Consider the following 26,689-nt stretch of genomic DNA (forward strand, 5'->3'; position numbering starts at 1 on the left):
CTTTCCCCTGATGGTCTCAATAAGTCTCTAAAAAAGTCGCTTTTTAGACATTGTAGCTTAGAGGGTCTGATAAGTGGGAAGTTGGGAATATATAATATATAATAATAATCTCTATAATTATTACACATCTTGTGTGTAAGTAAAGGCTTGTGCCAGTGCTACTTCCCAATTTTTGAATTTGAACACCTAACAATTAAAATGATCAATATTCCATGATGCATAACTATAATAATTCAATTTATAATGATATATTTCTCCACTGTCCCAGACACTGTATCTTTAAGTCCCAGGTGCTATTTTTATTGTCCATGAGACAATGGGACGTCCTTGCTTTTAAGCGCTGCCCCCACAAAAAAAGTAATTTTGGAAGATACCCAGCAAAATTTGGCTCATCCAGAGTGCTGAAGCCTCAAACACAGTAAGCTTTGGTTGTACTTTAGAATGTATTTTTGGATGGAACAAAGTCTACAGTCTAGTCTGCTACAAAGGTTCATGGCCAGAATGGAAAGTAATAACAATTACAGTGACCAATAACTCTTTAAACATATACATAGCAAGATTACAGCCTATTCTTTAATTGAAGTCCCTTGCACATAACCTACTAATACATTTTCTCACATAAAAGACCATTCTGCTCATCAGAATAATGGTCATATCAATTGGCTGTAAGGTAATGACTTACACTTGGCAGCTTCATCAAATTCAAATAGCTTAATTTCTGTAGTATATGTGTGTGTGTGTGTGTTCAAGCACGTGCACGCTCTAAGGGTCGAGGAGAGAGGAGAAATAAATGTTGGCCTGGACACAATGAGGTATATTGTCTGGTGTGGAAACCAAATTTCATGGGAGCTCATTAGACGGGCCACCTCAAAGATTCCCAAAGAAAGAATTGGCCAGTAGGATAAGCGCAAAATTGGATTTTCTCTACTGTCTTAACCGCAAAATGCCCAGCACTCAATCTGAAACTAATGAACTGGATCTGGATGTGATCTACAGTATGTGGTTGAGATCAAATATGTGCACCCACAGTAGCAAGGGCAAACATACCCTTAAAAGGTTATTGGTTATTTCCTCTCCTCCAGTCTTAAAATGAAAAGAATAACTAACCATCATTGTAAGTGCAGTATATTAAAATAAGGTCTAGTGTGTGTGTGTGTGTGTGTGTGTGTGTGTGTGTGTGTGTGTGTGTGTGTGTGTGTGTGTGTGTGTGGTGGTGATGGTGAGTGATTTGTGCTTATCATAAGGTCACAGTTGCCCATTTCAAACACTGTGGATTTTCAGCAATAACGCCATCAGTAGTCCAGCTTATATTTTCCTTTCGTCACATTTTTTATGTTTCCTGTTTTAAGCTAGTTTCACATCTGAGGCAACAAAAGAGCAAATAGGCATTTCTGTTGGTAATGAAGTGGCTGTGATAGAGTGAAACACTTTCAGTTGTTATCTAAATGCAAAGTGTGTTCACAGTAAAGCAATGTGTGATTGTGAGCAACCTAATTCTATGGTTTTAGAAAGTTCTCATTCTAATTTAACTTTTAATTTTTTTGAATAATTTTCTTTGTTCTGCCGATACTGGCGATGTTGCATTATATGAAGATATTTTCTGCAGCTTTAATTGGGGTTTGATAGCAGAAAATGTTTAAGCAATCTTAAACGACAGCTGCGTAACTTCATATTTTGGTGTCAAGTGAGTAAAGACCTCTTACTCAACTGCGGAATATTCACTGATATTCAGCAGCATAATGTGAGAAATTCTTCAAAAGCACAGACAGAGTCATTCTACTTCCTCCACCTACCCAAGAATAGACCTGAATACAATGCAGCTAAAAGACATGGTGAGATTTAAGTGTGAGGCATGACTTTTGCTTTTTCGTGGCTGGAAAAAATCGTGTACCCTAGTTCTCTGCTCCCTAAAATTAAACCAGTAAGTAAATGAATGTCATTCACGCATGGTCTCAATGAAAGGTATTATGGCATTATTAAGGCATTATTAATCACAAATTAAAGATTTAAATGTTTTGCATAAGATAATATACTATACTGATAAAGCAGCTATTGTGCATATATATATAGTATTTTTAAACACGGCGTCTAAGATTCAAGCCTCTGGGTGGGCAGCATATGACTGACATTTTGGAGCGAGGACGTTGCTAGGAGTGGTGCTGTCAATCACTATGGTGATCTACCGACTGGAGCATTTCATAACCTTGTATAGCTGATTGATACAGGATATTTTTCTTTACAACCAGCCCCTATAGCATCCTTTCAAACCATTCAACATTTAGAAGGACCCATTGTATGGTAAAGTGGAAGCTAGTTAGCCTAGCTTGATAACATCAGCACTGATTCCCATTATCAAATTACCAGAAACATAACTTAAAAGTAACTTAGAACTTAAATTTCTTCTTTTTGGTAATCACGACTTTGACCAAATTTGTACTCAAGTCAGTATAAACACCAAGGACATATATACTGTTTTCTTAGCAAAAAGGAATTTTAATTTCAGTTTGATTTCAATTCTTCATTCACAAAGTGATGCAATGCATTATGTCATTTACAGCTAATAATCATCCAAGGCTGACTATTTCTAAAGCTTGCAAAAAGCTGATTTAACATTTGGCTATGCTGTGTATACTTAGGTTCATCAGAGCAGTATGTCAGGTGTTGGCATTCGTTTCCAAACCGTCCCTAAAGAGATCTAATTGCCTCTGAGCAGAAGTCTAACTTTGGGTTCATACATCCCATCTCTCTGACTATCAGTGGAGCACACTAATGAGTGTTGCCTAGCAACCGTTAAAACAGGGCTGGTAAAGTCAGCGTTGGCAAAAAGACTCCTGCTCAGCGAGATCTTTTTCTTTTCTTCTCAACTTGATATTCATGTGCCATCTGCATGCAGTAACAATGCCCATTTTCACATTAACATCAGAAAGGTTGTCTTGTTCTGCCAAGACATAATTATGTTCCATTCTTAATTAGCTACCATCGTGAAGCTCTAATGCCATGTCTTTAATAGAATGGATGATGGGGTGAAATCATATTAAATGTGAAGTTAGTAATTTATGTATCAACTATGGATAAATGGATGAATGATAGCTTTATGCATTTCACCCTCTCTGTCGCTTTCTCTGCAAAAATAATGTACTGAACATGAAAAATATCCTGCATAGACAGGAAATAGTTTTTCTGGCATTGACTGCATGGCTGCAATCATACCGGTGATTAAAACCTGAGGGCTGGACAGGATAGTTGGCCATATATGTTTATAAATGAATGATACAATGTGGTACTAAAGTCCTTTACGTAATTGTTATCACTGAAATTATAGTCTGAAACATCCCATTACTAAACATTCAAATATGAAGAAAACACTCTCATCATGGAATAATGATTTCCGCAGAGATCTGTCGAGGCGAACGAGCCAAATACGACTCAAATTAGCACCAATGGCAAATGCTCCATATTCGCTTTGCACCTGTGGAAGCCAAATAATGCAATTTGATTGCATGATTATCCAGAGTGCCGACTCTGAGTGCTGTCATTCAGTTTGATTGTGTTACATGAGAGGATTGAGTCCTGATCAACCCTAAGCAGAGAGGAGGGAGAGTTCAAAGAGTATCTAATCCACTTTCTAGATTGGTTCATATTCTGTAAATCTATAAAATATCTCATCAGAAACCTAGCTTGCTATCTTGCAGTCCAGAAGGTACAGTAGTGCATCACTTTAACAAAGACAGAATGTTTCTCATGGAATTGTGTTATGGATCTAGATTTAATCCTAAGAGCATTGCCTTAAACAGCTTACCCAGACTGGCTGAGACTTAAGGTGCTCTATTTCAAATTAAACAGTGTTTGATCGATGTTCGGCTTGAAGTGGGTCATCCTGACCAGAGGTGACCAGTGAGTCTGGCAGTATGCCACACATAGTCATGGTTGTCTCTTCCAATAAACCATGTGAGGCTTCATTTTATGCAAAGTCTGCTTACCTTTCAACTCCCGCATTAAAAGTGAGTTGTGTGTCTCAGGTGCAATAATGGATGCAAGGATAAAACTTGTGACGTTTTTTTTTTTTTTTTACTTTTCTGGAGATATGGAGCAGGAAAGCCTGTGATTGAAGTTCAGCTAACTGTATAAATGCAAAGGGTAAAGGCTTTATCATTCAAGGGCAGAGCACCGTAGGGGCAGGGCTTGCCAATGCTGTGTCATCATCATGCAGGGAGACCATCTGAATGTTATTATGCTGTCTGATTTGAGTGCCAGCGTCAAGGGCATTTTACTCTATCCAGATGGTTATTGAAGTTCTTCTGTAGCACTCAACCAGACCCAAACAACATTTCATTTATACAAGATAAAACATTTCATTTTATTTACTTAAACCTTAATAGGTTTACTTCATTTACTTAATGTTGAGTGCTCACATTCGCTCCATTCAGCTGGGTTGTAGTAATGTTCATGATGAGGATGTCTGCGGCTCCAAGGTAATCCCTATTTTCTGGCTCCATCTGAGGAAAACATCTCAAATATTTGTACCTTAGTGCTTCAGTAAAGCTGGCCTCTTGTGACCAATCAAAGAGCCTGTACATGAAAACATGCACTCCAGATTAGAATGAAAATGTTTTTCAGATGGCCAGAATTCAGTTTTGTTTATCCACCTACACCCAGAGCAGTGTGCTGGGAAAGTCTTTAGTGGCTTGAGAAGTAAACATATGTTTGCCAAAGAAACTTATCTCCATAATCAAAGTGACAAGTCTGTTTCATCATCTTATGTTCTCCTTCTTAACAATCAAACCAAAGTCATGGATGCGCCACACTGGATACGCCTGTTTCGTATATTCCTGTCACATTCATTTTTCATTTGCATGCATTCAGTTTTGATTATTACCCTTGCACACTCAGCTAAGTAAATGGGCAAAAATGCAATTTATTGTTAAATGTCATGCAATTTAGTCTGATGACAAAGAGACATCTCAGGCAGCATAATTAGTAGGCACAGTGTACCAGGCTGTTTCTCTTTTTTTTTTCTCCTCTTCAGCATCTGTAGTGGCGTGATTATCAAATGTTTTGATGTCAAGAGAGAGAAATGTTGACTGACAGGCCTGGCCTGACTGGAGCAACAGATCATACAGTAACTGACAGCAGAGACCCATCCTTTCTCCTTTGCACAAAAAAAACCTAAGCAAACAAAACATTGAATTATTCTTTGAGCCTCAACAGACAGAGGCAGAGTAGAATTGATGTGTAGAAATTAGTTTGGCTGGGCCATTCTCATGTGGTTTCACTGTTAATCCTCAAGAGAGAGGAGTTGGAACACTAATACCTCCAGAGTGGAAAAAAGCCCTCACAGGAAAGCCAAAGCCTTGCACAAAAACTAATTTAATGAAAAAGTTCTATGACAATGGATTTTTTTTAAATCATAAAAATCCATAAAAAAGGACATATTCTATCATCAGCATCATCATCAGCATGACATTCTTTTCTGTCTCTACCACTGTAGTGCTGTTGACTTTTATAAGTGCTCTTTTTTCTGAGATACTCAAGTTTCTTTCTGTGCTTGCAGCAGAGAAAAACAATATCAGTTTTAAACTTAAATCTATGAACGCTTCATGGGGAGCTTGTTAGTCATTACCTCTTGTGTTTCTGCTTATAAAACACCACAAGACTTCTGCTGGGTCTGCTGGTTTTACAATAACTTTCATGTTGCCTGCGAGGGATTCAGACGTCTTGAGGCTGATTGGGGTTTCTCTCTGTTAGAGTTGATTTAAAATATTTTAGTTAGATGCCAGTTTTAAGGTTCTGGCCTGCATGTGCGAATACAAACATCAGAGCCTACCTGCCTGCTTTGGACAGATGGTGTATTAGGGAAAAAAATGCATGTTTGACCTTCATTGGCCACAGCTTGTTTATAATTGTGAAGTTTTAGGCTGTCCTTCTGCTGTTTCCCTTGGCTAGTTTATTTTGGATAGATTTCCCAGTCTATCAGTCAGTTTCAGATGTGAGTACTTTGAGATTGTCATTACAAATGGCTATACTTGATGGAACCAGTTATACCTTTTTTAGTGAGCTGAACAAAAAGGAACACAATTTAGGTTTAAATATGGCCCTTGGATTTCACTAAAATACTGAGCAGTATACATGTGCTGTAACTCAAGACAGCATAATACTGTTGCAATAAAGTGAGATCAGAAAATGTGACTACAACATAGAGCCGAAGGTTTCTCATTAACGTGATGCCATTATTGTGTGCCTCAAGTGCAAGAGTAGCGTTGAATTTTTAATTTAAAAAGCTAAGAAAAGATGCCACACAGTCTAATCATTCATACATTTCGTAACTGACACTTGCTGTGTGTTTTTGTAAACTTCTTTTAGGTTGTGACCCTCATTAGCATCAACTTACAAGATTTTACAATGAAGTTTCCCTTAATATTAGAGATTTAACCCTTAAAACTGTGTTTCTTTCTTTATGCACCTTGAAAGTAGGCAAAGCCGTGTCAGAAACCCCTTCTTTATAATTGACAATCATCAGATGACTCATTACCTAATACTCAAATCAGTAACAGGACCAGACATATGTAACAGCTATTTTATTTTATGTCATTTGTTTTTATGTAAATCTGTCAATAACAACTACGTCAGCAGAACCAAAACATTATGTCCCCCCCTCGTCTGCCCATTAATTCTTCCGGAGTAGATATGTTAACTCCAGATGTCACTCTGGATGCAATAGAAGCCATCAGTCATGTGTGATATGTAAACAGCTCAAAAACATGGGGGATACCAGACAGTGTCATACGGTAGTCTCATTATATCCCACAAAAATACAAGTGCTCCTGTGCAAAGGTTTGGCAGAATAGAGGTGCATTCATCTTTTGGCTGTTTGCTAACAGCCTGGTAGGTATCCCTCTGCCAAATTCTTTTAGCCAAATTCAAGTGTGCCTCAGAACTGGCTGTTGTCAAGGCTGCCTGTCTGGTGGGAAGGAAGCAACCGGCGTCAGGAAAACAATGGAAGTGGCTCCATCCAGTCTTCAAACTCTAAGGAGAAGATGGCATGAAATTTACAGAATGATGAAGGCTCTTCCTTCTCAGGGGTAATATCTCCATGCCGGATATTGGCTTTGTGTCCCTGCCGCTAAACAGAGGAGCCACCATTGTTCCTTAAGCATTGGTCCCCTCAGCTTATTATTAAATAGATATTGAGATCTTAACACCAATATGAGCTGAACCTTGATATTTTGTATTTGTGTTTTTCATGAGACTGTCCTCCTTAGTCAATATGAGTATTGCAGTTTTGTGTACACTGTTGTCAAGAGGAGATAAATGGACAGTGGGATGGTCAGTTGTTTATCTCAATCAATATCTTTCAGATATTTGAGTCTAAGAAGAACCCAATATAGTCATGTAGTATGTGCCCCTGATCTTGTCAGATCATTCATCATAGTGAGTAAATGCAAAATATGTATTAGTACTTAGGGCCGTTGTAGTAAATGGAATTGTTTGCTAATTTGTAAAATAGATACAAATACAGGATATTTTCTTTGTGTGATTGTTCATTTGCTAATTAATTTTCTATGATGATGTGACATGTACTGTAAGCCCATGTAGGCTGGGTATTTTGTATGTATGACACTAAACTAAACTTTCGACCACATAGAATAACTCAACAGTCAACAGTTTCCAGTGTAATTGGCCTCTTTGACACATCCATTCGAATCATATTCCAGCATTTGAGGCCCACTTAGAGCAAGGGTGAAACTTTGAGTCTAACAAGCACCCTATTTAATTCAATCCAGCTTTCTGCATTGAAAGTCCAAGAGACAAGGAAAAGTAGGATGGTTTTTTTCTCATTTCTTTGGCATATGAAATCAATTAAAGGAGTACCATCTAGACCAGAAGTATTTGAAGAAGTGTTACTGTTAAAGACATTATTTTGTATTACATAAAGTGCATTTCCATCTACCTGTTTTTATGAATATTTAAATGTTTGTCTTAAATAGCCTAAGAAACAGTAGAAATACACAGAGAATGGTGGCATACAAACACATCATATCTGTGTAGACTGAGCAGATTGCAACCTTCCTCAAACTAATGCATAAAGCAAACATTAATGCCATTTCCGTCATGTTTTTTACATGTTTTTTCTTTGTCTGAAGTTTGACTGGTGCTCTTTTAAGTACGTTATCTTGTTACACCATAAGTATGTCATCTTGTTACGCCATTTTCCTCTCTAATGGTTTGATGGGATTAGCGCGACCAACCATTGATCTTGATCCACCCAACTCTTAATATCCAAGTAGTGCAGTGGTGAATGTAAATGTATATTAATTTGCATTTTCTTTGCAGATTTTCTTGAAATGTGGCTGAACTATTTGCTAAATTTGGATGGAAACTTGACTATAGTCAGTCAAATTTAATTCTACAACCATATTGTACTTCAACTGCAGTAAGGCTTGGTCACTCTTCTGCTGATGAGACTGATGGCTTTGGTCTACAGACCAGCAGTGAAACTTCCATGATAATAATGTTTGAGCTCACCACCAGCAGGCTCCCAGGATAAATGTTTGCTGGGGATATTAAGAGTGAAGGCAGGACAGCAGAAGATGGCTCCTTTGAATATGAGAGTGAAGAATGAAAGACAGGCTACCAAACTGGTGATGGTGCAATCGCTATGAAAGCTATGAAATATGGGAAAAAACACAGATGAGAATTTTTTGGAGCATTTCCTCCCCAGGATTAGGATAATTAAAGATGAGCATCCAACATTATTCCAAATTTATTTCAGCTTGAACCATACACCATGTTTACTCACTGTAGTTTAGAAACACAGCTGTCTGGCTTTTTAATATCTCTCCTAGAAAGTTAGACGACCTCTCAGCAATCTATTTATTATTTTTTATAAATTGATGACAATATTTAATGTGATGATATTTTAATTCCCCATTTACATATTTCTGCTGTGGTTCTTCAAATAGCAGCAAAAAATGTAAAATTTACAGCGGTATCATGATGAAAACTGCTTTGGTTAAATTCAGGGCATTCCCTGCATGTGATTTGAGTGCAATGACATCTTGTTTTCAGGCCTCCTACAGTGAAGCTTAGCTGTGGGGCCCTCACTCCCCATCACTCAGTGTAAAATGTCTGTTCTTGACCCCACGACTATAAAAATAGACACATCTGTAGGCCCTCTTCACTTAGCTTATTGGGTGTCAATGACTGCCAGTGGTATCCCCAGCCATTTGAAGTCTATTTTAAGACCATATATCCCAATAGGCCGACGGTGAGGTGTTTGTTTTTCAAATCCACATGACTGTTGCACATTCATGAAGCACCTTTTCGGTAAAAGCACAGAGTTGGCTTTCAAAGCCCTCCTGCTGTCTACTGGTAAATATCAGCCTCTAATTAGCGGCTGTTTATATCTTTTGCGGTATCATCTTTTGGAAGACAGCTGGCCAGCTCTCATACTGATTTTCTGCCATTAGCAATCAATGGACAAAACTTCCACTGTCCTCTCTCTCTCTCTCTCTCTCTCTCTCTCTCTCTCTCTCTCTGTATGTTTCTATCCAGAGAAAACAGAATAAATATTGGAAAATGTGGCTTTCTTCCACATTTGGGAACAAAATTGTGTTTTTCAAATTGTGACTTTTACAATTTATAAAAAAGAACTTGAAAACTTAACTTGAGTTATGGCTGAAGTTTGCTTCATAACTTCATACTGGCATACCAATTTTATACCCCCTACTATGGTGTGATATTGGTCACTCCACTTACATCTAATTTAGGTCTATAACAAGTCATCTCTCTGAAGTGCCCCTGGCTTCCTTACTCCTAATAATATCCCCAGATTGCTCTTTATTGCAGTATACTTGCATGGCCCTATTAAGAAACACTATGAAGCCAGTATACAATATAGCTTTGTCCATGTTGGAGTTGGACTTGTTAAGGATTATGACCTGTCCAAGATTACATTTCCTGTGAAAGAAATACAAGTATTGCATACAATCTCAAGTCCCCCCCTTGTTTTACATGTAACATGTTACTGGGTTAGAAATACAGACAGCTGTATTAATGTTTTTCTACCGTTTCTTCACATGGTTGAACTGTCAAAGATCGTGTAAAGAATACCCACTGTAGTTAGGTTGTCATTTATGAGTATGTAGGGATAGGTATAAATAGTTGTCATGACTTTCTTCTCATTCACATAGTTTGTCCTTTGAACCCATTAAAGTGGCCCAACATATGTTGTTTATGTATTGCTGCTTCATGGCGTGCCATCTGCTGCCTGCAAATGAGACCACAAATTTCTGTCACAATTATTGTAAGACTTATTAACATTTTAAAATAGAGGACTGAAGTTGGGTTGAAGCCAATCTTTCATTATAAAAAAACAAACTGGTTGAAACTCAAACTAACTGATTGTAGCCTTCTTTGTTTCTGCCTGGTTGTACACCTACTGAGCTCCTATGGTACTGAACGAGGAGGAGAATTGGGATCACAAACTAAAAGTACTGTTTACATTTTTTTGTTAGAATTGATTTTGGAAAGAAGGAGCAAGTCAATGGGCATTTTAGTAAGTGCCCTATCTGTCAATTATCGATGAGATTATACTTGTTTATCTTGATTCATGTGATCACCTCTGCTCGAAAATGAGCATTTATTTTCTCTCTCACTGCCACCACTCAACACTTTCTTCTAGATAAAAAATGTAAGCAAAAATAAGACTTTGGCTTTATCAACTTAAATCACACGCTTTGCCATGCATAATTGGCATGTTGTTCATATTTCTAAATTTACATTGTGGTGGAATCAAAGACACCTGAAAATCAGTATGAGGACATGAGGGTTGTTTGAGATAAGGTCAAGTAATAATACAGACACAATTATTAGGGTGGGAAAGGTTTTCTCAGTTCAGCAAAAAGGATGGATTTCAAGGTGAATAGTTTAATTACAGTTAGTGGCCTATTATGGGCTATCATACCGCCTCTCTGGAGTACCACCCTACTTTTTTTCAATTAATAGCGGACATTGGGAATTTATTGGTTCTGAACTGTATTAATTAATGGCTACTGGTTAACCACTGTGAAAATCCTGCCTTTGGGCAGAAGTAGTTTATTTAAAACTTCAGCTAATAATTTGACGCTAATACTGGACATCTTTGTTAAAAAATTGACCCACTAATTTAATTTTCCTGGAAGCCATACTCATATGTCTTCCTGGACTCATTAGACACATTACATTGTAGCAAGCACTGTGGCTGGGATACACTGGTTAAATCACTTGTATGTCATATGATGTTTTCTCATCCACTTATACAGTATTTATTGGTGCATTTATGTCTTCAAGGCAGATGTTTTTATGCTTATGGGCACTAATGCCATGATATTTCTTTTTCAGTGATCTGCCATTTGGAAAGGAAGACTGGAGGAAACTCCTCTAACTGGAGATATTGTAAGTGTCCGGCCAATAGCCTCTTTATTTAATTTATTATATGACCTGTGTATGTAATAGACAGTATAATGAAGCCCATTTACAGCATGCTATAGAATCCCAAATCTCAATTTTCCCTCAATTGTGTAATTTGCAAAAGTGGCCTAATTATATTTACTGCAAAGGACATCTTACCTTCCTGTTATACCCTGTCGCATACACACAATATCAATCAAATCAGTAAATCCAGCAGGGAGTCAGGATGCCTGATGGCCGCTGGTCTCATTTAAGATGCAGACATTGTCCTGTTGCTTCCTTTAATGAGATCTGGAGGCGTGCAATCTAATATTCACCACTGAGGCTCCAACATGGCCCCCGAGCCTGTAGCCCAGAAGGCTGTGTGCTAATTCAATGGAGTGAAGTCAGCTGTGATCAGAAGGACTGGAGTGGCCATTCCGTCAAGAGGATGAGAGGCATTAGCCTTTTCTATACATGATGTACTAATAGTTTACATTTGTGTTCATTCTTTCATTTTGGTATAATGGACTTTGAGAAGAGAACTGCTTTGGGGTCGAAATAATCAAAAAAAGAAGAGAAAAAGAAAAAAAAATCAAAAGCCAACACAGGTTCGACAACGAAGGAGCATAAATCCTGCATATAAATAATAAATACAAATGGAGAGGGCACATTTTCACATGTAAGTAAGTTCTCCCAGAGCACACTTACCTGTACCTGTGTGCCAATTTTTCTTAGGTTACGTTAAGCTTCATGGTATACTCAAAGGTAAATATAACACATTTCAGACATAGAAGTCTGCAGGTCTTAAAACATAGTTCCACTTCTGAAGACCTCAAAGGCACAATGAAAACAAAATCAGTCTACATCTACCTCAGAATTTTTTACTCAAAAAGTTGGCAATTGGATTCCTTTTGTCAAAAGCCTAGGGCAAATTATTTTTTTGTTAATGATTTGTGTCCACTGTCATACATCATAAATAGTGTTGCATGTCTTTGGTGAAGCTTGATTAATGCAGTTTTCACAGTTTTCTGTATGCAATTGAGTTTCATACCACACAGTTAGGCCAACTTGCTAAGTCAGAATACTCAGTATAGACAGTAATTTTTGCAACCCAGTGACCAATACACTGGTTGATATTTTTTGCTTTTTTACACTGGACTTCAGTCAGCTTTGCTTTTGATGAAGTGATGAAAATTTTGGCCGCCTGGTTAGCTCAGTTGGTAGAGCTGGCGTCCCATGTACTGAGGCTGAGTCCTTGCTGCAGCGGCCCAGGGTTCAAATCCAACCTGCGACCCTTTGCTGCATGTCATCCCCTCTCTCTGCCCCCCTTACCTGTCTCTCTTCAGCTGTCGCTATCATAAAGGCAATAAAAAAAGCCCCAAAAAAAGCTAAAAAAAAAAAAAAAAGCGCTAGAATTGCAGGGTAGTTAAGCCAGTGTTTACTTGGTCCCTGGTTAGAGGCATAGATTTGCAGAAATTACTAATTAGCGCTGTCTGATTTGACATAGTGGAGCACCCACTCCTCTCTCGATGATGAAGCTCCCTGCGTCTGTCCCAGCTGTCACCAGTGATTGATGCACTGTGCACTTCCCACCTTCACTTGCCAGTGTTCACTGCTGTTTACGCCTCATACCTGATCTCACATCCAGAAATGTCTCAGCCTCCTCCCATTAGCAGGCATATTAATCACCCTTCATGGCATATGATTGGGTTAAAATCCCTGTGTAGCATGGCTTCACATTCTGCCTGAGGGAAGTCGTTGCGTAGAGCCTTTATTCCTCCTTCAAACGTGCTTCATGTTCAGCAACCACTGATAATCCCCAGAAAGAATAGTTTTCCTACTGTACCACTAATCCCCTGCTCTCCCTGTGGGCCACAATAAAAGCAAAGAAAAGGAAAATGCTTTGACCAAATTATCCATGTGATAAAAAGACAAGCCTTAAGTGCTTCCAGCATCACAATTTTGTTGTTCTGCAGAGCTGATTTTTAGTCCCATCACTTATAGTAAACATAATTATAGGGGGATTTTTAAAAGACTTATGTTCCATTTAGTAATTTGCTATTGTTTTGGCAGCAGTTTCTGTTAGTGTCTGCTAATTTTTGGGTGTTTTATAGAGTTTGGAAATGTCAGGAGGTTACAGAGCTGTCTGGGTCAGTGTGCAAATAGCTGCTGCAGAGTACACTTACCCATATTTAACTGCTAAATGTGTGGTATTCTGAAAAATTGCAGAAAAACAGTATTCACCTGAGCCACATGGAAAGTTATGTTCAAGTATGTGGAATGTTTTCCCTTGGCTATTATCCTTACAGCTAAAACTTACAGAAGTGACGAATCCGTCGGTGAATGTCAGCTCATGGGGACTGACAACCGCCTCATACGATTCATAAGCTCTCACTTAGCCAGGTCTCCCTCTGAGAGTGTCAGTAGGCTTTAAACTTAGTGCTGCAAAGTAATTATGTAGTGCACAGCAGAAATTAACTAATCTGACATTATATTTTACTGTTCAGAGATGTAAAACAACAAGCATGTGATGACTTATGATGACATGACGGGGTGACTAATGACTGACAAGATGTTATTATTCAGTCTGTGATAAACTACAACTCTAACCAACTACACACAGTTTTAAAGGAGAATCATTGTTTTAGCACTGTCGAATTTCATGGATAGTGTAGGGAAACAGTTCAGGATCTCCATCACATTACAAATATTGAATGGCTGTAGTGTCGGAGTTGAAGGAAGAAGCTATATCCCACCCATACCCATGGCGCAATTGCGCGTTTTTTTTTTCTATCTGCCTATTATGCAGATAATTGAAAAACTTATGTAACATTTAGGATTTAGTAACAAGCATTACATACAAATGTATTGTGAATAGAGTAATGCATTATTCTGTTATGTTTTACATCCTCACAGAGCTGCCAGCATACCTGTAGAATGTTAGTCTTGTTGTTTCTTCCTTGCTCAATGAGATAATAACAACACCAGTGTGGACTTCATTACTTCCGGATGAGTAATGACAAGTGTCACATCTTGGTATTTATTTAACTGATGCACATGGTAGATGACAGATGTAGTTGATAAAGATGATGATAATCTCTGTTGGGTTTAACCTTATTTATATATGTGAAGAAAGGCCCAAAGATCTAATCAGAGGTGACCGATAAGTCCCTAATTAAAAAATTGCAAGCTTCAGCAAAACCTAATCGTGTTCTTGTTTAGTAGCAAAGTTAATTATTTACCTTCAAAATCAGGCCAAACCAAGTGCAGTAAAGGGGAAGGGTATTAATGGAGTCAAAGCAGTTTTTATCTCACCATTACTAGCTTCATAAATACGATAATATTTTCCAGCACGGACTAGACCTCTATCAGTGACACTCTCATTCAGTCTTTTGGTTTGTCATTGCCAGCACAAAATGAAATCCTCCTTCTCCACTGTCAAGGTTAGTATTCAGCCATGTTTCCTTTTCAAACGGGACAGACAGCACTCCCGGTACCCCTTTTTAATCTCGCTGGGCTGCTATTTCATTTCCGGCATTGTTCATTGAATCAGTCTGAGCCTGCTATCTGAAAATGGTGGGGTGACACCAGGCAGTCACAATTTCATGTCACTTGCAGACTTGGGGATTTCTATTAAGTCAAATTTATTTTCAAAGTGTACTTTGGTGTGTACAGGGTTATAATAATGGATAGAAAGCACAAATGCAGCAACCAAAATAAAACCAAAGTTGTATTAAGTAGTAATTCTTCTTGAAATAAAACTTTCATTGATTTCTAAGCTTCTGACCCAGTATCTGCCTGAAATATTATCAGCACCCAAAAAATACACTGAAATGTGTTTGTGATATAGAGCAGTACAGTGCTACTTTAATACATTTGTAAGCCGCATTAAATATGTACAGCAGTTTTTCCTCGGTGACTGTGGTGTGTGCTCGAGGCTGCCACGCAGTGTTTAGTAACCATCGGATGGGGTGGCTTGTCTCTGTCAGTGCAACTCTATGATCCTTTCATAGTGAGAGAAAAACAGTCCCCTCTGGATAAGCTTTAAGAGAAGACAACACATGGGAGAAGATGGCCTGGCGTGTTCAAAATGGCCACAGGGAAGCCATTTCCCACAATGCTCCAATTCCCCTGGCTCCTTGGTGTCGATCTGTCCTTTGTGAGCCAGAGTGTCTGAGACACATTGCGGTCACCATGGGCTGGAGGAGATATGACAAATACAAAAGACAGACCCTGTTTGCTCCTCTCCGCTGAGAGGAGAAGGCGAGGCTCATTGATATTGTATGAGCTTAACTGTCTTCTGGGTTCTTCTGGCTGTCACATTCATTAGTTAAGTTTCACGCAATTAGCATAAACCTGTATTAGTAGAGAAAAACAGCTGCACTCTAATAAAACAATATATTTACTGTATTTGCGGAGCAGCATGTCTTGTTTTGATTATGAAGAACAGTGCAATAAATGTGATTATCAATGTTTTAGGTGCTGTGCTGAACCGCAGGGTTAATTCAAAAGTAATTTAAATGTCATCTTATTTAGATTAAAACTGTACAAATTAAATTAAATTAAATTAATGAGATCCTTTCCAAGCTTTGTATTAAAGTAAGATGAGTGACTGTACATGCAGTGTAACAAACCAATGACCAACACGTATATTTTTACTCGGGTCCACCCAGGCTTCAACCTCTTTACCTAAATCAGATTCTTCTCTGTTGATACAGCAGCATGCCATCATATAGTACCACAGAGCAGCATTTCTCCCTTCATATGGAGATCATCCATTGTCAAACTTACAGCTCACATTTCATTAGCAGACTCATTCTATCGCCTAAGGGAAAAGTGTGTCTGTGTGTCTTTTTAGAAATATAATGTCTCTAAAAAGCCAATCAGAGAACAGATTGAATTTGCCCCCCCGATGTGCAGAGACATGTTCTATGTCTTCAGAGACAGACTTCAAACTTTTGAATTAGTCCATTTTATGTTCATGTCCAGGCAGGAATAGAAAAGCAACAGTGTAAAAGGGCAAAGTCAGCTCCTGGTGTGTGTCAAATTGAAAGCAAGTTTTCTTCTGCCTTGAGTTTACCACTGAAAGATAGCTTCATGGCTGCCCTGAACTCCATAGGGACCAAACTAGATACAAGCTTAACTCACAGTTAGACATTATTATTGTTGTCATATTTTGACTTCCTTGAAGAAATACATGTCTGAACTACAGGATACTACATAATTACATCTTCCCCTCTGCCAGAGGGTTATATTTGTGGTCACATTTGTTTGTTCTTTAGCTCAAAAACTAGCGCACAGATTTTTTAATGAAGTTTAGTGGTAAGTTTAGTGGTAAGTTTAGTGGTAAGTTGTGCAACCTTGGTGGAAGTATGCACTCTTTGTGGGCTTTCTCATCATTGTTGTATCTTCAGTTACGGTTACAGAAAGCAGCAGCTGAATGTATATTAAAGTTTAATTATGATCATGTTTAAATATATATATATATATATATATATATATATATATGTCTAAGCATCCATCTTATGTACTTTGTAAAACATTTGAAATGACAAAACATCACATAATTATTAAGAATCATCATAGGGTAGGTTTTTTTTGTGTGTGTTTTTTCTGATGGAAGTTGGCAGTGACGTCCTCATTATGCAAATTAAATCAGGAGGGTGCTGTAGATGGTGCAAATGACTCCAAGACCTTGCTAGGGCACAGTGGCAGGTTAACCATGAGGTCATGAAAAAGAACACTCCACTCCAATAATGCAAACTAGCTACAGGAAACAACCCCAAAATGCACCCTTTTTTGTGGGTGTAAGGACATATTTGCAGGACAACAATAAAATGAAGCAGCAGAGACCAATACTTAGCTATTTCTCCTTGTTTTCCTAATTGCCGCTACCAAGATCAAGCATTGTGGATGACAAAAGTCTGTCCAATTAACAAGCAACTTTGTAAGTGACAGTTTGTTTAAAACCTCGTGATTTGCTTGAAATGAACCCAAACACTCTAGTAAACTCGTATTAGCAACAAACTGTTGATGTGACTGCAATGCGTTTTCTCTGCTTGCAAAAATACTGAACAGAGCTCGGATTATACCATTATTACTTGATGATTGAGAGTCAGAGAACTGGTGGGAAAAAAATAAGACAGAAAGACCCAGAGTTCCAACCCACTCTGCTGACAGGAAGAACCAAATCGCCTCATGTACCAAAAGTGGCAGAAAAGATGGTAGGCATCATACTAAACGGATCAAAACTGCTGCATTCTAATCTGTTCCTCGACTATGTGAAATATCTGGGGCAGGCAAGCTTCTCAAACTGCTCTTAGATCAGCTTCTGGTGACTCATCATGATGCCTGAGCCCAAGGCACTTTCAAACCGAGTCAGTGTCAATACTGAGAAACATTTGTTTTGTGTATCACCACAGGGAGGCTGAAACATCTGCGTTCGGAAAAAATGCAATGCCGTTTGAGTGGGCGGCTGTGGTTGTGTGTAGGTGTGAGGTAAAGACTGTGGGTCTAATCCCTCTATCCACTCCTCAGGGAGTGTGGGTGGTGATTTTTTTTTCCTTTTGGGGGATTAAACTATGGCTTGGTAAATATTCAAAGACTAGAAGAAGGCCACTCTTACTGCCTGAAGAACAAACAGACTTGGCACATTCAGAATGAGCACAAGTCTTCAACAGTCGTCTACACTATCTGGTGTCCACTTTCTTCTTCTTTGAGATACAGTTTCTGTATTCAGTATGAAAGTTTCCCATCTTCTTCGCCTAATTAAATAAGAAGCTCATGTTTGACATCTCAGATTAGAGTGTGAGCTGAATTCTTCTTCTTTTTTTCCCTATTACAGGCTAAGCACTCCAAAGACAGATGGATATTGTTTTTCTAAGTTGAATTTTAGTGGGATTCTTGTTTTAATTATAACTGTTGTGTGATTCCATTTATCTTTCACTTTGAAAGTCAGGTTTCTGTACTTTTCCTCCAGTATTTCTCCAGTGAATCCGAAGTTTAAGCAAAGCAGACGTTCTGCCCTCTCGCTTCCTGCCTGCAGGCTGCTTTGGATTGGACTGGTAATAGATTGATAGGCTGACTCCGGAGCAATTTAGCTGCCTCTCGTCGTCACTGCGGTCCATGCCCATCTCTCTTCCTCGGCGCCGTAATGACACACGCCGAGGCTAACGTAATTGGGCTGAATTGTGTGTTTAGCAAACTTAATCTGGCAGGGAAATATTTGAACAGAGCACAGGGGTGAACTCAATCACACTGATGATGCCTGTTCAGCTCATGACTCTGCATATGAGAGCTAGTGGCCAAAAACTCTCAGATGGATTAGTAAGACTAGTGAAAATCAGTGTTAGCAGCATGTCAGTCTCAAATGTGGATTTGCTGTTTTGGCTATAATTTTCTTTTCTTTTTTCTGTCTTCATGTCTTGACATACTGTACTCATCATATGAAATACTCCTCTATAATTATCCTCTCAGGTGTTTGGATTCGTAGGAAGGCCACATGGGCCGCTTTGAAGCTCTGTTTCTTGTATAGATGTATAATTATTTTTCTGGATGCTTTAATGGTTCTGCCTATTGTTTGTTGCTTCAACAACTCATTCTTGGCCAGTTGTTAGTGGTCCCAACCAGTTTGGCTTGTGGCCAAACAAAATCTTTGTCTACTTGTGACCCCTACAAGTTGCACATGTCTATTCATTGTGGCAATTTCAATCAAAGACAGATTTTTGAATGATTCATAGAACGATTATCTTCATCCCGGTAATGCAAAATTATCAGCAACACTTTATTTTAAGGGTTCACAGAGAAATTTCTAATAAGTTTCCTGGAAAGAGCCATGCAATTCGGCACAATGGAATCAGGTTTGCAGACAGTGTGCAACTGTTCGACTTTCATTAATTTAATTACAATCAATTCCTAAGCTACAATAACCTTGATTCTTTTATTTGGGGCACATCAGGTCAGCTGAACATGCAAAAGGATCTGTCTTCAGACAAGCTTTAAATTCAATATATATGAAGAATAAAGTCTGCCAGAATAAATTCAAATAAAGAAAATGTTAACTTGGTTTTAAATGGAGCAGAACTTTCAGAGAAATCCGTCTGGAGATTCATAATGCAATTTAAACTCAACACAACTTGCTAAAATATTTGTCTCATAACTTTGCCTTTTTTCTCCTTATAATAAGTACCAAATGACACAGTTAATTCCAGGTAAGCAAAAGCAAAGATTATAAAAATGAATAGAAGTACACACCATTTAAGATTCGGTGACATTTGGTGACATTTTGTGACTCCTTGGGGGGGTCCCAATCTGCAGGTTGGAAACCGCTGTTTTAACACTCTGTTGTGAAAGAGTATATTACGAGACAAAACAAATGTCATTACAGCCTGTGAAATCATCATCATAAAAGAGTCACAATTACTCTGTGTATAATACTGTATGTTTCTTTAAAGTTCGAAAACAGACACTTTAATTATTGTAAACTGTTACAGCACCATTAAGCATAATTGATTCAGCTAATGAAGTTGTAACCAACAAAGGAACTATTATTTTTTTCATTTCACATTAAATGAGGTGGCCTCAGACGTAGTTGCATCTCTGTGCTCAGCCTCGGAAATGAAAAGGGATTTCTCCGCCTAGCTGATGGTGGCCTGAGCCAAAACACCCAGATGCTTGTTTAATGCTGCGCTGGCTCACAGTCGGTTGTAAATTGAACATGGGAGTATAATTCTAAGTGTCTGTTTGTTGTGTTCAAACACCGGTGAACCTTCTGCCTGCGTGGCTTCAACGCTCCCCCACTTCAGAGAGGATTTTTAATTCCCCCCTCATGTGCCCGACGCAATCGTTTCCATAGAGGACGAGGCAGATAAAGTTTTTAAGTTACATTGGTCTATCTTATGTGCAGTGTCTGTTGCGACCACGTTGCAAATTCTATTGAGTTAATGTGTAACTTCAGCATTAGCACTGCGTCAAAGTAGGTTTGCAGTCGAGTTGCTAGGTAACAAAACGCCTCCTAAGGCTGTGTTGTTATTTCTGAAAACTACGTCAGGTTTTTCACTCCTCTAAGAATAAATGCTGTGCTCACAAGCTGCTTTGTTAAACAGATAAGCTAAGGAATCTTGCCAAAGTAAAGCTAAAATATCATCATGTTTGCCTGGAAACAGAAATCTACTGTTAGTAGACGTGAACCACAAAATTTAAATGAAAGTCTACAGAAAGACTATAATTAGTGTTCAGCCATGAAAACAGTGGGAAATCAGGAACCCACTTCTCTCTCTTCAGCAGCCCTGTGAGATAATAAAAGCATAAAAGATTCCAGTTCCTGGAAAAAGGCATTAGTGTAAGAACAAAATGACACATGCACTGTAATTGTTGAACCGACAGGTTCAAAATGGTGTGAATGTGATGTGAGCATCTTAGGTAGAGTCTAAACAAATTCAAGAGTGCTTTTACCTCCAGAGCGTAAAAGCACCAAAGCACCATGTGTCCCGCTGGAGTAATTGTCACAACAGGGGTCAACTTGACACAGCAGTCTTTTCCTTTCAGGCTGGCCCTTTCTGCAGATCACAAAACTTTCTATTTTTTACTCCACCTAACTAATCATATCTTTTAAAATCATCTTGAAAAATGCAGAGGATGACAACGTTTACAGGTTTTATTTTTTGCAGTTTCCAGGCACACCTTGTCCCCTTGCACTTAAAGATGAAAAAGCAGCAAGGATCTTTCAGGGCATCTACTCTTGGTAATAGCAGTGAGGCAGCCGGAGCAAATGAAAGCCTAGTTGGGCCCTCAAAGGCAAGGGAGTGGAGCTGGAGTCAACAGACCCCTTTGCCCCTAGAGTCAAGCTTTTTACAGGCCTAGACCAGCTTTGATCATCTGCAGGAAAGCCCAAGCTGGAGAGGGGTATTAATGGCACTGGGGTGGCAATCTTATTATGATGCTAGTGCATTAGGCTTCATTTTGCGGCCTCTGTGCATTGCCGAGGATCAGTACATAAAAAGGCAACAAAAAGGCATCTTCTTAACTTTTGGAGGATATACTTTCTATTCAGTGCACTGTATGAAATATGAACACTGTGATATTCAAGAGATGAATCACTTGTGACCTTTTAGTTCCTGAACTAAAATATTGCCAGTCCTATTACTGAGATCATTCTCTGGGATCATTTATCGAGACCCTTCTCACTTTAAACTGTAAAGAAGGTCATTCAGTTGTAGTTTGTATTATGTGATATGACTAGGCTTCGATTGTACTGTAAGTGCAGCAGGCGTACAGTATGTGCTGATAATAACTTCCCCTCTGGTAATACATTTTAGATACCAACACACGAAAATAAAAGATGCTTTTATGATGGTGTGTGGTTTTTTTCTGTTGATGAAGGTTGTTATTCCAAATGTGGCAAAAGATTACTAACCCTTATACATTTAGAAAATGTCAGAAAAGGAAGAAGGAAGGATAAGCAGCAGTTTCTATGAAGCAGCAAATGGATTTAACCACTTATGTTCTCATAGTACTCCCAAAAAAAACATTACAAGTAGCTGGCATTACACAGGTGCATCTGGCTCTTTTGCTGCTGTCACCATGGAGACGACCCCCCTCTGGCCTAGTTTAGTTTGCCTGCCCTTCCGAGCACATAAACATGAATGCAGTTCACACAGTGCTCCACAGAGAGCAGACACACCTGTTCACATATTATGATATACATTCTGCTGCAATAAACCTGAGGAGAGTAGAATACATGATCTCTTCAGACATCACATAATGACATTTACTGTGTTATAGCCTAGTGGGCAAAGGGACTCACTCTACAAGGTTATTCAGACATGATGTACACTGTAATTGAAGGTCATTACTGTTTTATATATGGGGCACATTTTATACAATTAGAATGTAAAAAGCTTAACATTAAAACAGAAAAGCAAAATTAAATTAGAAATTAGAAATTGGCAGGATAATTCCTACAAATTACACCAATAAATGTATAAAATAATTTATTTTATTCAGATCTTTTTCTGTTTTGAGTCCATGAGCTCTACTACTTTATCTATAAAATTGAAAAAAAACCCCACATTTTTAAACTGAATACATTTAGCAGCCTGATAATATAGGTTATAATGTAAGTATACCTTGCTCCTTTAGGAATAATAGTAAAAGATTTCTAACATGCTTTTAAGGGATTTACGTTTTGAATAAAGGAAAGGACCAAACTGATTTTTATTGTCTGTATTACATGCTTTCACACCCAGTTTGTGCAGTGCGCTGCATACAAATCGACAATATAGATGAGGCAATGCATGGCTTTTTATGGGTCATTGTTTGGATTTCCTATAGTCTCACCTCCTGATGGTTCATGTGGAGTTTTTATGTATTCTTGTAAAGCCACAGATTATCTTGAGTGAAGTGGAAGAGATCTTGTTTATCCTAGATGTCTATATCCATCACCAATCCCTCTTTTATGATATATCCACCTTCCTTCCTTATACACTAGCCGTTTAGGGTCTCCTGGGCATTATATGATGCTTCAGGCATGTGTATGAATAACAATCATCTGACCTGAGGTAACTATATGAGTATTGCCTCCAGTAGACAGATAAACCATTGTGGCAAATGACAGAGAATGAGATAAAAATCAGCCATCCTTAGTCAAGATGGAGCCCACTCTCAAATGGCGGTCTGCCAACCAAGCACACAGCTATCTCTCTCGCTCTGGCAATTGCACAACAGACCAGACACATGTCGACATCGATCATAATCATGTGTGACCTAAACTGGTCTAGTCCATGAACAATGTGTACATAGAGTGAGTAGTACAGATGTACAGTAGTGACAAAATAAACATGGCTTGACCAAGCCTTGGCCTCTTGGGAATGTTCACATGCTTGAGAAACAAGAAAACTGTAATTGCATTGAAGTGTTGAATAAAGGTTCCACCACCAGACTTAAGCCTTTGACTTTGTCTCTATTGCCCATGGATTCTCTAATTGTATCTGATTTGCATCAAGATAACAATGCTAATGTCAAGAAATCCCATGAAAACCAAGACCAAAATCAACAATGAATTAATCCAAACAATTGTATTACTAACAAGTAGTTCATATGTATAGCCAAAGCCTAATACTGCCCATTCCTCTATGCCATAGAGCTCCATTGTTGTCTCACAACAATGAGCCACACTGTTGCACTGGGTGATGTGTTCCTTCATTACCATGAACATGGACACTGTATATTATTTTGAATCAGTCTAACATAGACCTTAATGCTGTTGTAAACACTCACTACAGCAACAAATATGATAGAATCCACAATATTAAAGGGGGTCGATTAAATTATTGGTAGATAATTGTAAATTTATATTATTATGTATTATTCTCATAATAAAGTTATAGCCAACAAATTATCAGTCAGTATTAATAATGATTTATGGTGAGTTCTTATGCAAAACATTTGATTAGATGTTTTGCTTACTATATCTTAACCTTTCTTACCCTCAGCTACAGTAAAGAACTTCTTCTTAAAATACAAAAAGTAAAACTATCTTACTGCTATCGGCAATGCAAAGCATATAATCAGTTGTCAGTATTGATAAAAAAAAGTCAGTATTGTACATTACTACAAATGTAATAATCCATGACTGTAAATAAGTCTTTAGTTTTCAATGTGCCACACATGGGGTAATGGCTTACTGAGAAATGGACCAATGTATTGTTGTTGGTTTTGGTATTTACATGGGATTTGTTGACAATAAGAAAAAAATCCAACATGTGCTTTGTACACCCAGTCATCCACCCCTTCTCTCTGTGACTTTTCACTACAGTATAAGAGAACATGATACTATTTGCTGCACTGGAAGAAAATGTTGGCAGTGAACGTAATCAGTTATGTTGGCAATTGCATTTCTTACAAAAGGTTACAAATGCAATGTGTTGTACGGACATAATTCGTAGGAGACATAGTTGGCTGGAGAGATACCGAGTGATGAAATCTATTGGAAGTCTTCTTTGGCATGTACAGAATTTAGCCCACTTTGACAGTGCATTGTAGGACAAAACTATAGAGAACTTAATAAACATAAATAAGATGACAAATAAGACAAAAAAAGAACCAACAGAAATTATAATTGGCCAGCGCCCTACAGCGATCTGAAAAGCTGCTGTTATTTGAGGACCAGGTTTACAGGAACTCTGAATCAGAGTTTTCTTTTGATCCTCAGATACCTGAGAGCTGCATCTCATCTCCAAAGTTTCTCCTCCTCACTGGCAGTGAGTCACCCCCAAAGTACCTTGACACAGGGAGTAAACAAGCCTGCCTCTGTTCATCAATGTAATCTTGTTTGCTCAGAGGGCAGTGTCTGTGCAGGACAACACACTGCCACAGGGATAAATGCCCGCGCTGGAGATATTGTGATCCCAGTTTTCATGTCTTTAAAAGGAGACAGGGTGTAGTGGCCTTGCAGCTCGGCATGTGTGCACACAAATCTGTGTGACGTCACTGGAGATGAAGGGTGACCCGCAAAGCTGCATCACAATAAACTGTGGGAGACACAAGTGAAACTGCAAAAGAAAAAGAACAAAGAAAAGGAAGACTACAATTCAGGGTCTGCCAGGTCTGTTGACAAGATTTGAAATTGCCTTTAGCTTGAAAAACTAAAGTATATACAGAAAGTTTGCATGTATTTTACTTAGCTTTTTGTAAAAACTAACCCCTGACTGTGCTAATTTGAAATGACTGCCTCCACATGAGAGGAGTTTACCATTCAAAGTGATCTCTGGAGCTCATAATTACTCTCCCAGTGAGCGGCCATCAAAAGCAGAAAGAGAGGATCGCAATTGTGTCACAACAGAATAACTCATCCACCAATACCACAGCTGCTACAGAGTCTGCATATTACCAAGGTGCAGCATATCTCCACCCAAAGACTTAATTCAGACTCTTCGGTGTGAAGAACAGCGGGCGGGGTGTTGTGATGGTGGATGGAGGGTTAGAGTCACATGGGAACAATAAGTGAGTTTTTCTTGCAAAAATAGAACTGCAAAATGATAAAACACAAGTCTCAGTGTCAAGTTACAGCTTTACTGAGAGTCATGTTTTCATATTTGTTCCACTGTCGGGTGTCAATCTCTGCACCTTGTAACATTTATACTTCACTGTCACTCAACATTGTCAGCAAGCTGAGTGCAGTGCAGGAAAAAAAACCTTATTACGGACAACAGAACAACGCTTCTGGGTGACAGCAAAGGGTGAAAGACTGCATATGGCAAATAGACAGGAGCAAGATCTCAGGAAGTGAATAGAAATGGAACGACAGCGTGCTGAGTCTTGAAATAATACAAGTGCCTGACATCTTATTTGACCACATTATATTCCTCACTGCCTGCAAAATCCAGTAATCTCTTTTTTCTTACAATTTAAAGTTAAGGGAGTAAGTGGATGCAGCAAAATAACAGTTACATTAAGCTGATACCAAGAGAATACTGTACAGTGGCAGTGAAATTTACTCTTTAAATATCTTCGCTGTTTGACCAGGCGTCTTCCTTAGAGCAGATGGTAAGCCTGGTGGAGACCTATGAGCATAGAGATTTACCTTATGTAGATGTATCGCACAGCGGAGCATGGTTGTTTCGAGGCATGCTGGGGAAACAGTTGCTAAGCACTTCAGTGGCATTCATTTTGTAGTAGGAGACACATGGATGGTTTGTCAAAGCACAGAGTATCCAGCATTATCCTCTTCATTCATTCACAAAAAGTCTTTATGATATAAAGATGCTTTTAGAGACATGACGTCAATGATTTTTTTCTCTCTCGCAAAAAGGATTTTTTTTTCTTCATTAAGGATAGTGTACACTACTTTTGTGAAACAAAGAGTTTCTCTTTGACATTAAGCTTGTGCAGTATATCACATTCAGTCATAGAAGTCAGTAGGTTGTAGTTTAATGGCAGTGGCATTGCACAGTCGGCTTTAAGCACTGCAGCCTTATTAGCCAACAGTCTGAGGCTGCAGTGTTAATAGCTTATTTTAATCATGTGTAAAATTACATTTTGTCACTCTCCTGTATTAAAAACTGCATTTTTTAGAAGAAGGGATATAGATTTCCATAAAGAAAAGCAACTTTAGACACAAAATATTCAAAATAAGCCAAAATAAAGGAGGAAAGAGACTAATTTTTTATTGATGATATGAGTTTCTTATATGGTTGGTACATGGGCAACCCATTCAGCTTCATATTCTTTAAATAGCCCCACCTGTCAAATCTGGTACTGC

At 38.5% G+C, this 26,689-nt stretch overlaps 1 protein-coding gene across 8 annotated transcripts in view; it reads left to right on the forward strand.

Moving 5' to 3' along the window:
• syt1a (synaptotagmin Ia) overlaps positions 1 to 26,689 on the forward strand; it is a 160,004-nt gene that overhangs the window by 33,532 nt on the left and 99,783 nt on the right. For 7 of the 8 annotated variants that reach the window (XM_051393220.1, XM_051393215.1, XM_051393217.1 and 4 more), the window contains exon 2: positions 11,380 to 11,433. The exons of the other annotated variant lie outside the window; for it this stretch is intronic. The gene's annotated coding sequence lies outside the window, so the exon portion shown is untranslated. The remainder of the gene's footprint in view (positions 1 to 11,379; positions 11,434 to 26,689) is intronic. 8 annotated transcript variants of the gene reach the window in all.

This window comes from Dicentrarchus labrax, unplaced genomic scaffold (assembly GCF_905237075.1).
Source record: "Dicentrarchus labrax unplaced genomic scaffold, dlabrax2021, whole genome shotgun sequence".
NCBI classification, from domain to species: Eukaryota; Metazoa; Chordata; class Actinopteri; family Moronidae; genus Dicentrarchus; species Dicentrarchus labrax.